This window comes from Cervus elaphus, chromosome 9, assembly GCF_910594005.1.
Source record: "Cervus elaphus chromosome 9, mCerEla1.1, whole genome shotgun sequence".
NCBI lineage: Eukaryota > Metazoa > Chordata > Mammalia > Artiodactyla > Cervidae > Cervus > Cervus elaphus.
Genome location: NC_057823.1, coordinates 83,807,967 through 83,819,450, shown reverse-complemented (window position 1 = coordinate 83,819,450; position 11,484 = coordinate 83,807,967). Strand labels below are relative to the sequence as shown.

Genomic DNA, 11,484 nt, shown 5'->3' with positions numbered 1-11,484 from the left:
ATAAAGCAGAAGAGAAGGTGGCAGTGGAGGTGAGGTTGCAGTGATCATCTAATATCAAACACCAACAATTCTTTTTCAGCATGATGTTTAAAAAAACCAAGATGACTCTGATGTTTAAAAAAAAAAAAGCAAGATGACTCTGTGTGCCTTTCATAACATTATACAGGAGGCTCTGATCAAAACCATCCCCAAGAAGATGCAAAAAGGTAAAATAATTGTCTGAAGAAGACTTACAAACAACTGAGATAAGAAGCAAAAGGCTAAGTAGAAAAGGAAAGATATAACCATCTGAATGCAGAATTCCAAAGAACAGCAAGAAGAGATTAAAAAAAGACTTCCTAAGTGAACAATGCAAAGAAATAGAGGAAAACAATAGAATGGGAAAAACTAGAGATCTCTTCATGAAAATTAAGAGATACCAAGGCAATATTTCATGCAAAGATGGGCACAGTAAAGGACAGAAATGGTATGAACTTAACAGAAGCAGAAGTTATTAAGAAGTGGCAAGAACACACAGAAGAATTATACTAAAAAGATGTTAATGCTCCAGATAACCACGATGGTGTGATCACTCACCTAGACCCAGACATCCTGGAGTGCAAAGTCAAGTGGACCTTAGGAAGCATCACTACAAACAAAGCTAGTGGAACTGATGGAATTCCAGCTGAGCTATTTCAAATCCTAAAAGAAGATGCAGTTAAAGAGCTACACTCAATGTGCCAGCAAATTTGGAAAACTCAGCAGTGGCCACAGGACTGGAAAAGGTCAGTTTTCATTCTGATCCCAAAGAAGGGCAATGCCAAAGAATGTTCAAACTACTGCACAGTTGCATTCATCTCACACACTAGCATAGTAATGCTCAAATTTCTCCAAGCTAGGCTTCAACAGTACATGAATCAAGAACTTCCAGATGTTCAAGCTGGATTTAGAAAAGGCAGAGGAACCAGAGATCAAATTGCCAAAATCCATTGGATCATTGAAAAAGCAAGAGAGTTCCAAAAGAACATCTATTACTGCTTCATTGACTACTCTACAGTCTTTGACTGCGTGGATCACAACAAACTGTGGAACATTCTTCAAGAGATGGAAACACCTGACCAACTTACCTCCTGAGAAACCTGTATGCAGGTCAAGAAGCAACAGTTAGAACTAGACATGGAAAAAAAAAGAAAAAAAAAATTTTTTTTAATTAAAAAAAAAAAAAGAACTGGACATGGAACAACAGACTGGTTCCAAATTGGGAAAGAAGTACATCAAGGCTGTATATTTTCACCGTCCTTATTTAACTTATATGCAGAGTACATCATGCAAAATGCTGGACTGGATGAAGCACAAGCTGGAATCAAGATATCAGGGAGAAATATCAATAACCTCAGATATGCAGATGACACCACCCTAATGGCAGAAAGTGAAGAGGAACGAAAGAACCTCTTAATGAAAGTGAAAGAGGGGAGTGAAAAAGCTGGCTTAAAACTCAACATTTAGATCACTGAAGATCATGGCATCTGGTCCCATCACTTCATGGCAAATAGATGGGGAAACAATGGAAACAGTGAGAGATTTTATTTTCTTTGGCTCCAAAATCACTGCAGACTCTGACTGCAGCCATGAAATTAAAAGACGCTTGCTCCTTGGAAGAAACCTATGACAAATCTAGACAGCATATTAAAAAGCAGAGACTTTACCAACAAAGGTCTGTATAGTCAAAGCTATGGTTTTTCCAGTAGTCACGTATGGATGTAAGAGTTGGACCATAAAGAAAGCTAAGAGCCGAAGAATTGATGCTTTTGAACTGTGGGGTTGGAGAAGACTCTTGAGAGTCCCTTGAACTGCAAGGAGATCAAACTGCCCAGTTGATCTAAACTGCCTTTAGATCAATCCTAAAGAAAATCAACCCTAAATATTCTTTGGAAGGACTGATACTGAAGCTGAAGCTCCAATACTTTGGTCACCTGATGGGAAGAACTGATTCATTGGCAAAAGACCACAGTGCTGGGAAAGATTGAAGGGAGGAGAAGAAGGGGACAACAGAGGATGAGATAGTTGGACAGCATCACTGACTGAATGGACATGAGTTTGAGAAAATTCCAGGAAATAGTGAGGACAAGGAAGCCTGGCGTGTTGTAGTCCATGGGGTTGCAAAGAGTAGGACACAACTCAGCAGCTGAACTGGTGTGTCTTTCACCAATTGGTGGAGCAAAAATTTTTAAAGAGATTTATCTGATTTTCTTTCATTCAGGGTGTCAGTACTTTGACCGATTCAAGTGCCGCCTCATCAGTGAGATATTTCTCTCAATATGAATTTGTACAAAAACAAGCATACACAAGTATATGTACATATGTATATGTGTATGTACATGAATACTGAGAAAAAAACTTACTGGTAGCGTATACATATTTACAATACACTTCATGATATCTTATTCCACCCCCTCCCCACTTTTCTTTTGTTTATACCATTTAACATACCATGTATTTCCTTGATCATTTAATATCTACTCCACCTAAAATAGCCTCATAAGAACAGCCGCTATATCTAATTCTCTAGTGTATCTCTCGAACCAGTGTCTGACACAGGGTGGACATCCATAAGAATGTGTTATTTAGTGAATGAATCAGTCAATCAAATACAAACTTCCTTTCCCACTAAGAGAAATATCATAACCATCTGTCCAGTGTGCTTTGGCATACTTCTCTCTGGGTAAAGAGATTTCATGTTTCTCTAAAAACAGCCACATTTCTTAGAAGAACACTCCAAAAATGATTAAAATATCTTTGTACATATGGAAGCATATCATGTCTTCCCTGTACATGATTTTCATATGAGAAATAAATTTGCTCCTAGTTTATAAACCTGTACTTGGCCATTGATTATTATTTAATCAGTCTTTCTTCACGCACTGTATGACAATTTAAAATTTTCTATACATCTTTATAAGTGAAGCTTAGTGATGCCTTCTCCAAAGAGCTTTTTTCTATTTGAATAACCCAGCCTTAATAGTATTAATTCAAGAAGGGAGGAAGGGAAGGAAGGAAGAAAGAAAGGAGGAAGAAAGGAAGGAAAGATGGGGGGAAGAAGGGAAGGTGGGAAAAGGGAGAGACAGTAGGAAAGGGAGGGAGGGGAGAAAGAAAGAAATAAATTCACTGATAGCATTATAGAACATGTTTCTCATTTTTCTCTTCCTTAACAATAAAATCATAAATAATAATTGGACACTAGAGAATAAAATTGATCACTGAGTTCCCTTTCACCAACCTCAAAGTCTGCCAGGAGCAGAAGGGAATCTTTTCAAATGCAAAGCCAACCAATTACATTATGCCCCAAGCTTAAAATCCCACAGTAGCTTCCCATAGCTGGTAAACGGAACAACCGCACCCAAAGCACAGCCTCAGTATCCACTAGGCCTGTTACTTGCTTATCTCCCTGGTCTCATTAATCACCACTCTCTCACTTCAGGCCAAACTGCCTTCTCTCGAAAGTCTCCACTTTCCTTGTAAACACCAGGCCTTTGATCTTACCATTCTGTTTATAAAAGCTCTTTTTCATCCCACTGCCTCCTACGAATGCTAGAAGCTTCGCCTTACCTCCTCACGTTCTAGGCCAGGTTCCTTTGCTACATAGAAAGCCCCTCCCTTTCCATCTCCCTCTCTCCCCTCCTTTCTAGCACATATCTTTGTTCATAATCATACATTCTTTTGCATTTGACTAATATCTCTTTCCCAACTAGTCCATAGCAGAGCAGGGCTGCATCTCTTGCTCTTCAGCATTTTCTTTTAGCCTCAGAACAGTGCCTGGCATATGTAATACAGGAGGCCATTAATACTTGCTAAATAAATGAAAACATTGTTTTCACTGCATTGCTAGTGCAAGTCAACCATTTTCTTAAAATACTCTTTGCTTAATACAGCAATAAATAAAGTATGAAGTTGTGTTTCTAGCTTCTCCTTGTTGGGATGGGCATAGGTAGTTTAGGAGCAGTAAATGTAAAAGGAGTGTCAGACCTTGAGAAGTTTCATTATCACGGGCTTCCTACCTGTTCTGAGTTCCTATAAGTCCACCTAACGATACAACACTCATTTCCATAGGGAATAGAGAAGACAGTAGCGCTGATGAAAGAACACTGAATTAGTTTTGTGTGTGATCTTCAAGAAAAGAATTTTATGCCAAAATGTTGACAGTAATGAAATTAACAAAAGGGGAAAAGTAAGAAAATGCACAAACAAACCACCCAGACACTGCTGAACATTTCCAGGGAAATAAATATTTAGTTACTCCACAGTGAGAATGCCATGTTTTGTGATATGAAATGTTTCATGCCTCACAGCACAGAAGTTATGAGAGATCAGTCAGTAATCAAAGAGAAACACCATTCGCTAACCAAAGCAAGAGAAGACACAAAGATGATAGATGAAGTGTCCCTTTAGAAATGGTAAAAAATGAATGAAGACTTCAGACATTGAAATCAATCTGGCTTCCCCCTGGGATTTCTGAGAGGATTTTACATTTTTCTCACTCGGTTTCTCCCATAGTTTTATATGCATTTAAGCCCAGAAAATGCCTCACTTTCAGTACACACTCAAATCAACAAAGATGATTAGAATATACAGAGAAAGGAGATTGGGCTTTGGCTGAGCTTTTTTATCCTGCATCTTGTATTGACTAGTTGTGTAACCTTGACAAAATCCCTTGACCTCTCTTGAGTCTTTCTTACCCACAGTACAGAATTTAGTGAGAAACGTACAAATGACTGTAACTGTGCCTGCTAACACAAGATGGAGAGGTGATGGCTGCTAAGGTCTTCTTTCATTGTATGTGTGTGTGTGTGTGTGTGTGTGTGTGAAGTCAAGGTATGTACCACAGTCCTGAGAAGGCTTTCTTTGGTGTCCCTCCAGAATGTCTTCCTAACCTGCCCGGTGATGCATGGGATGACTCAGACGGGGAAGAGCATCTCATTCTATAATTAGCATTAGAAACTAACATTCAAGTCACCCTGGGAGAGGTGATACAAAGACTTTCGTACAAAGACTTAAAAAGATTTCAAGGAGCTCTTTTTCTGAGAGCAAAATTCTGACAAGGTTAAGACGCTAAGGGGAGTGAATGCTGACAAATGCAAAAGAATAGAAATGAGAAGACTTAGAACACCAGGGGCACATTTTACTTCACATCTTTGCCTGAAGCTGGCCCAGGAGAGTAACTTGGAGAGGACAGTGACACAGACTCCAACTGTTGGTGGGGAGCACCTCATCTTTATCCCCAGGAGAATGTAAGTTTAAAGGGTTGTACTTTGGGCCCATTTCACACCGAGAATACTTAGGCATATTAGCAATGGTACCCACCCCTAGGAATTGCACCTATGAGAGCCCATCTGATTATAAAATAACAGCAGGAATATACTGGAATATGAGCGTTTACAACATGAAGAGCAATGACAGCGCAGGTGGGTTAATGTAACTTTTGCTTGGTTTTGGCTATGTTCTTATATAATTTCTGTTTTCCTATTTATTTGTCAGAAGAAAAGCATGCTTTTTAAAAAAATATCCATAGAATATGGAAACATTCTGGGCATTTAACATACCCTTTGCTTAATAATAAGAACCCATCGCTAAGAATCACAGTACAGATGGCACATGCAATTACTAGGATAATGCAGAGCTTCTGACAGTCTCATTTTGTCTGATTTTGATAAAATAACAATCCAATGAAAATGAGTTTCTGTATTCTGGCATATTTCAGACTGAACATTAAATAACAGTGTCTTGTTCTGTATCTAAAGTTAGTTCACAATATCTCTGTCCTCAATACCCTTCAAGCCCAGTTTTTCCCTGTTTCCATGAACTTTTCTTTGTCTTTTGTCAAAATCATTGAGAAAGAGTAAGATGCAAATAAAGTTCAGGAAGGTACTGAGTCTCTGCAAGTGTATATGACTGATGCCATGTTGACCAACATTCCAGAGCTCTGTGGAAAACACAGAGATGGGTAAAAAGAATTCAAAAAATTAAGTTACTGATATTCCACAGAGAACCAGCAATCTGACAGCAGTGACAAGGCCTATTTGGAAACCTGATGGATGAGACAGATATATCAGTCAGAAAGAGAATTATTTCTGGGACCACTTAGGTCATCTTTCCCAAAGCTTTTCACTGGAGTGATATTTACTAGGCAATTCCCACTCCCAGGACCTTTCACAATGGGCTTCTTAAAGACACAGATGGCTTTCTAATGCATTCAGGTGTTTAGAATCCCCTCCCCTCCTGCACCAAACAACATGCTTCTTGGCCTTGTTTAACAATCCAAGAATCCTTCCAAGACTTGAAATCCAAACTCAAATCCTGTCAAGAATGACTATCCTTATGATGATGAGTTTGCAAAATTGCTTCCAGATGGAGGAGGGAGGATGGAGAGAAAGAGAAAAGATAATTATAGTGATATCCAGGATCTGTATACCCTAGCATGCCACTATAATGCTACCGTAACAGCCAATTCTTGGTATTGCTTTGATCTTAAGTATAGGGCTTCCCTGGTGGCTCAGTGGTAAAGAATCTGCTGGCCAATGCATGAGACACGGATTTGACCCCTGTGTTGGGAAGATCCCCTGGAGAAGGAAATGGCAACTCACTCCGGTATTCTTGCCTGGGAAATCCCATGGACAGAGGAGCCTGGCAGGCTATAGTCTATGGGGTCACAAAAGAGTCGGACATGACTTAGCGACTAAGCAATAACAACTGAATGCCCTTGAATGGGTCCAAGAAGGACTTTTTTAATATTAAAAGTGAAAGTGAAGTCGCTCAGTCATGTCTGACTCTTTGTGACCCCACCAGGCTCCTCTGTCCATGGGATTTTCCAGGCAAGAAGACTGGAGTGGGTTGGCATCTCCTTCTCCTGTCTTAATATTAAAGAGTGAATTAAAGAGTAGTCAGGGACCAGCAGGCATTTTTGCGTTTTAGTCTCCCAACTACACACGGCAGGCAGACTATCAGAACAGAGATTATTGAGTTATAGATTTACAAGGGGCTCCTAAAAATCGTTTAGTTCCTACCTCTTCTCCCATGTAAGTAAGATGTTCTGAAATCTTTTTAATAAATAAAAATAAAATCATATCTAAAATATCTCTGACAACCACTGTTTCCCTCAGTAAAATGTTCCATTTAGAAAGGTTCTAATATGGAAGTCAATTTGGCTGTAATTTAAGATAATTTATCTTTTTATCTTGTTTCAACATTTCACATATTACTTTCCACCTTAAACTTACACACATGTATGCCTATTTCTGTTGTATTTTATATAAAGATATTAGATGACTTTTACCTTGGCTATAAGATTAAAATTTCTTCGAATTGCACTGTCATTTTTGATGTTTAAGTTAGTGACAATTCAATCTTTATAAATATGCCTCTTTATGTGGTGTGTACCTGGGTGGTTTTCAGTCCCAAGGGTGGCGGTGAAGAAAATTCTTGAAGTAAAAGCTCATCTTGTGACTTGATTCCTCCAATTCAGTTTTTGCAGCACTTTTATGTCACAACTGTACTTCCCTATGGAGTGTTCTACTTGAAACTAAGCTCATGGGGGAAAAAATGCCTCTTAATTAGACATGGATAATATAGAAGGAGGGAAAAAAAGACACACGATCTCTTATGCACTGCTCACTGCTTGCTTCAGGGATATTTTTGAAAGTAGAAATTAAATCAATGACCAAAAATGTCTGGAACCAGGGCTTTGCTGACTTGCAGACTCTGCCCGTCTCCACAGCCAGGCTGGGTGGCTCTGGCCACTCAGCCTGGGCTCAGGGCCACTCAGGTAGGCGGCCCTGCCAAACAGAACATGCCAGAAGGGTGGGGCTCTCCCCAGAACTCTGCACGCGAAAACCCTCATAGGAGTCCTGAGACATGCTCAACCCAATTAGGGTGAAGCCTGCAAGGAACTTGCTCTCAGTCACTGTAGATGCCATGTGTGTCTGTTGGCTGCTTAACTCAAGTCCCCAGTGAGGCTGAGGAGAAAACGAAAAGTGTCACTTCTCAATTCCTGGGATATTCCTGCTCCTCCTTCACTATAATGGCATGACCTTGCCCAACCCCTCAAAATGCCATCTCACCCTGGTTCTCTGATTCTCCCACTGTCTCTTGTCGAGTTCTGTAACTGGATTTGGGGCAAGAAAAGAGGCTGTGAGCAGGCAACGTGTGTGTAACTAAACTCATTAGCAGCAAGAGCCAACTTAGGTCTCATGGGACCGATGCTTGAAGCAGTGGTTCCGGACACTGCAAAACTGCCATGAAGTGGAGATTTGGCAATGTGTGTGTCAACTGGATAATTGCAAACTGCCAAACCAGGTCATTCAGGTCAATCATATTCCAGCTGGGAACTGAATTATTTAATCTGGCTGTCCCAAATAATCAGATTAACTAGAAAACTGCCAGGCTGTTTATATTTTTATCTGTAAATATAAAACAGTAAGAAAAGGAAGTCACATACATTGCAGTTGGTAAAGAGTTTTAAAAGTGCCATCAGTTTCTTCTTATAAAGCACTTTCTGGCAATCTAGAAGAGACATGGCATGCATGTACTACCTTGAAGGATAATGTCACCTGTATCTTAGGATATGTTTAACACCTTGCCCTCCATGGCTTTTTCATTATGAGGGAAATTCATAATGGAACTTGAGAAGCTGGAGATACTATGTTTGGTGATCAAAGAAAAACAATTTGGTTCTTGGATATTGTTTTCTCTAATGGAACAAAAATTTTAATTTGTACCATTGGTGTGCCCTCTCTCCAACCAAAGGAAAATTAGAATAGAGTGTGGATCCTAGAACAGGTTTTATTTCTGGATCCACTGGTGATTAATCTTTGATATCTCTGAAGTGGAAGTGAAAGTGTTAGTCACTCTTTGCGACCCCATGGACTGTAGCCTGCCAGGTTCCTCTGTTCATGGGATTCTCCAGGCAAGAATATTGGAGTGGGTAGCCATTCCCTTCTCCAGAGGATCTTCCTGACCTAGGGATTGAACCCTGGTCTCCTGCAGTGTAGGTAGATTCTTTACTGTCTGAGTCACCAGTCACCAGGGAAGCCAAAAGTGTTAGTCACTCAGTCATGTCCAACTCTTTGCATCCCCATGGACTGTAGCCTGTCAGGCCCCTCTGCCCATGGGATTCTCCAGGCAAGAATAATGGAGTGGGTAGACATTTCCTTCTCCAGAGAAAAGAAAGAAAACTGAAAGTGAAAGTCGCTCATTCATGTTCCACTCTTTGTGCCCCATGGACCATACAGCCCATGGAATTCTCCAGGCCAGAAAACTGGAGTGGGTAGCCTTTCCCTTCTCCAGGGACCTTCCCAACTCAGGGATCGAACCCAGGTCTCCCACATTGCAGGAGGATCCCTTACCAGCTGAGCCACCAGGGAAGCCCAAGAATACTGCAGTGGGTAACCTATTCCTTCACCAGCCGATCTTCCCCACCCAGGAATCAAACGGGGGTCTCCTGCATTGCAGGCAGATTCTTCACCAGCTGAGCTACAGGGAAGCCCTGTATGATATCTCTAACCCCTAAACAATTAGTTAAGGTTTATACACAACTACTTTGACCCACAAGGGAGAAAATAAAAAGGGTAAATCTGAGTGTAAATTCTAATCAGTTATTTTTACACTTTTCCCCATAGCCAAATTGGAGACTTGAAAATTTATGCCATAAAACTGCAAAGTCTCTCTCTCTCTTTTTTTTTTGTCCCCAAGAAGGGCCTTTTATTTTTATTTTTTGGTTTTTGTTTTTTGCAAAGTCTCTTCATACTGAAGAAAGGAAGAATGAAACAGTTTACCTAAAATATCATTCCAGGTCAGAGCCTACCACTGTTTCTGTTTATCTCCAGCTTTGTGCTTGTTTTTCCTCCCCAGATTCTAGATCTTCTCTCTCAGGATTGACTTCATAATTGTACACATCCAGACCAATCTCAGAGCAATGGGGCCCCTCAATTCTGAACAGATTACTCTCCCCAGGATTGATAATCTGTCTCACGTCTACAAGGCTGTTCATTTCCAGCACTGTCAGCAAGATGGACAGTTCACGGTCACAGGGAAAACTCCTTTTGGTCACCCATGGAATGGAAGCACATACATTATAAAATAGAAATAGGTATTTATGGCCAGCTATAAAGAAAGCTCTAATTTTAGGAGCGAAAAGAACAGTGAACAATAATGTCAATCAAAGGCATTTGTCTATTTCTTCCATTTGCTATTAATTCTTCCTCCCCCTCCCCAAACTGGTAATTTAGACATTTCCTACAATAGATCTTCATTATAGTCCATAAATGTTTTATGGATGTGCATTTAGAAAAACTGCTCTAAAGCCTGAATTTGAACAAGGCCGTCACTTAAAGAAAAAAAAAAAGAAGCATCATTGACATCTGCTGAAGTGTTAATTTCTCTGAAAGCACAGAGGGTGCTAAACAGACTTTCTCTTGTTGAATGATAAGTTTAAAAATTTTTGAAAGAATGCCAAAAGGTTTTCATGCAAAGATTCTGTCATTGTATCTCTGACTTTCCTGAGTTTTGTTTTTTAAATCTTTTATTCTAAATTTAAGGCTTTTGAAAAAATTATATGTATTTAAAGACCAGTAAAGCTCATGTGCATTAACAACATCAGGCATGATTTATTCTTAAAAATTGGAGGGGAGTGTTTTCTCATAAGGAAAAGTTTATTTATGGATATGTAAAGGGACTTTCAAATTAGTTTTGTTATATAATAGTAACAAGTGAAAGCAAAGTGAAATAGTAAGGAATATTCTTTCCCTCTTATGATCCACTCTATCTACCCAAAGTAGGAGGAGTCTACATGGTATAAATTTAGGTCATTAAATATTTACTCTGCAGTCATTTCTGGCATCCACAGAAAAAGCTAGACTCCAGTAAAACAAATCTCATCTTTCCTTTCAGCATGTCACCATCTCTCAAGTTTTCACTTGGGTTCTCCTGAAAGTGGAGGCTACAATCCTCTCAGTGTGGGGGATTGTTTGGGAAGTGATTCAGGGAGAAGGAATAAAGGGCAGAGGAACTGAAGAAATAGGAAAGGAGTGAAAACCAATTCAAAGATGTATTCCCCAGACCATATGAAACAGTCCATTTGGGCTCACTTCTCTTGTCATGTGGAGCAAAGCAACTGGACAAATTCACCCACTTGTAAGGGCCTTACTGGTTCATACCTTTTAGGAGTGGCTGGCCTTTCAAAACGTTCTCTTATAATTGGAGAACTGTGCATCATTTGGAGACACATTTCTATTAGAGCAGTCTGCTCCACATTGACTAGAACGAATCATGGACAGAAACCATCTACTGCATCTACATATTTACATTCTTTGCCATCCTCTTGTTAGAATGGCATTATAACTCAGAGTAATAATAGAACACATTAGTTTTTTTCTTCTTTCAAAAAGAATTTCTTTTACTTCTTTATTTTTGGCTGTGCTGGGTCTTTGTTACTGTGTTTTCTCCAGTTACGGAGAT

General features: G+C 39.7%; 1 long non-coding RNA gene across 1 annotated transcript in view; it reads left to right on the top strand.

Annotated features, from left to right (window-relative positions):
- The first annotated feature begins 5,028 nt into the window (after positions 1–5,028).
- Positions 5,029–11,484, top strand: part of LOC122700578 — a 66,996-nt gene continuing 60,540 nt past the window's right edge. Inside the window, exon 1 of the long non-coding RNA XR_006342812.1 lies at positions 5,029–5,264. This is a non-coding gene — a long non-coding RNA (uncharacterized LOC122700578). The remainder of the gene's footprint in view (positions 5,265–11,484) is intronic.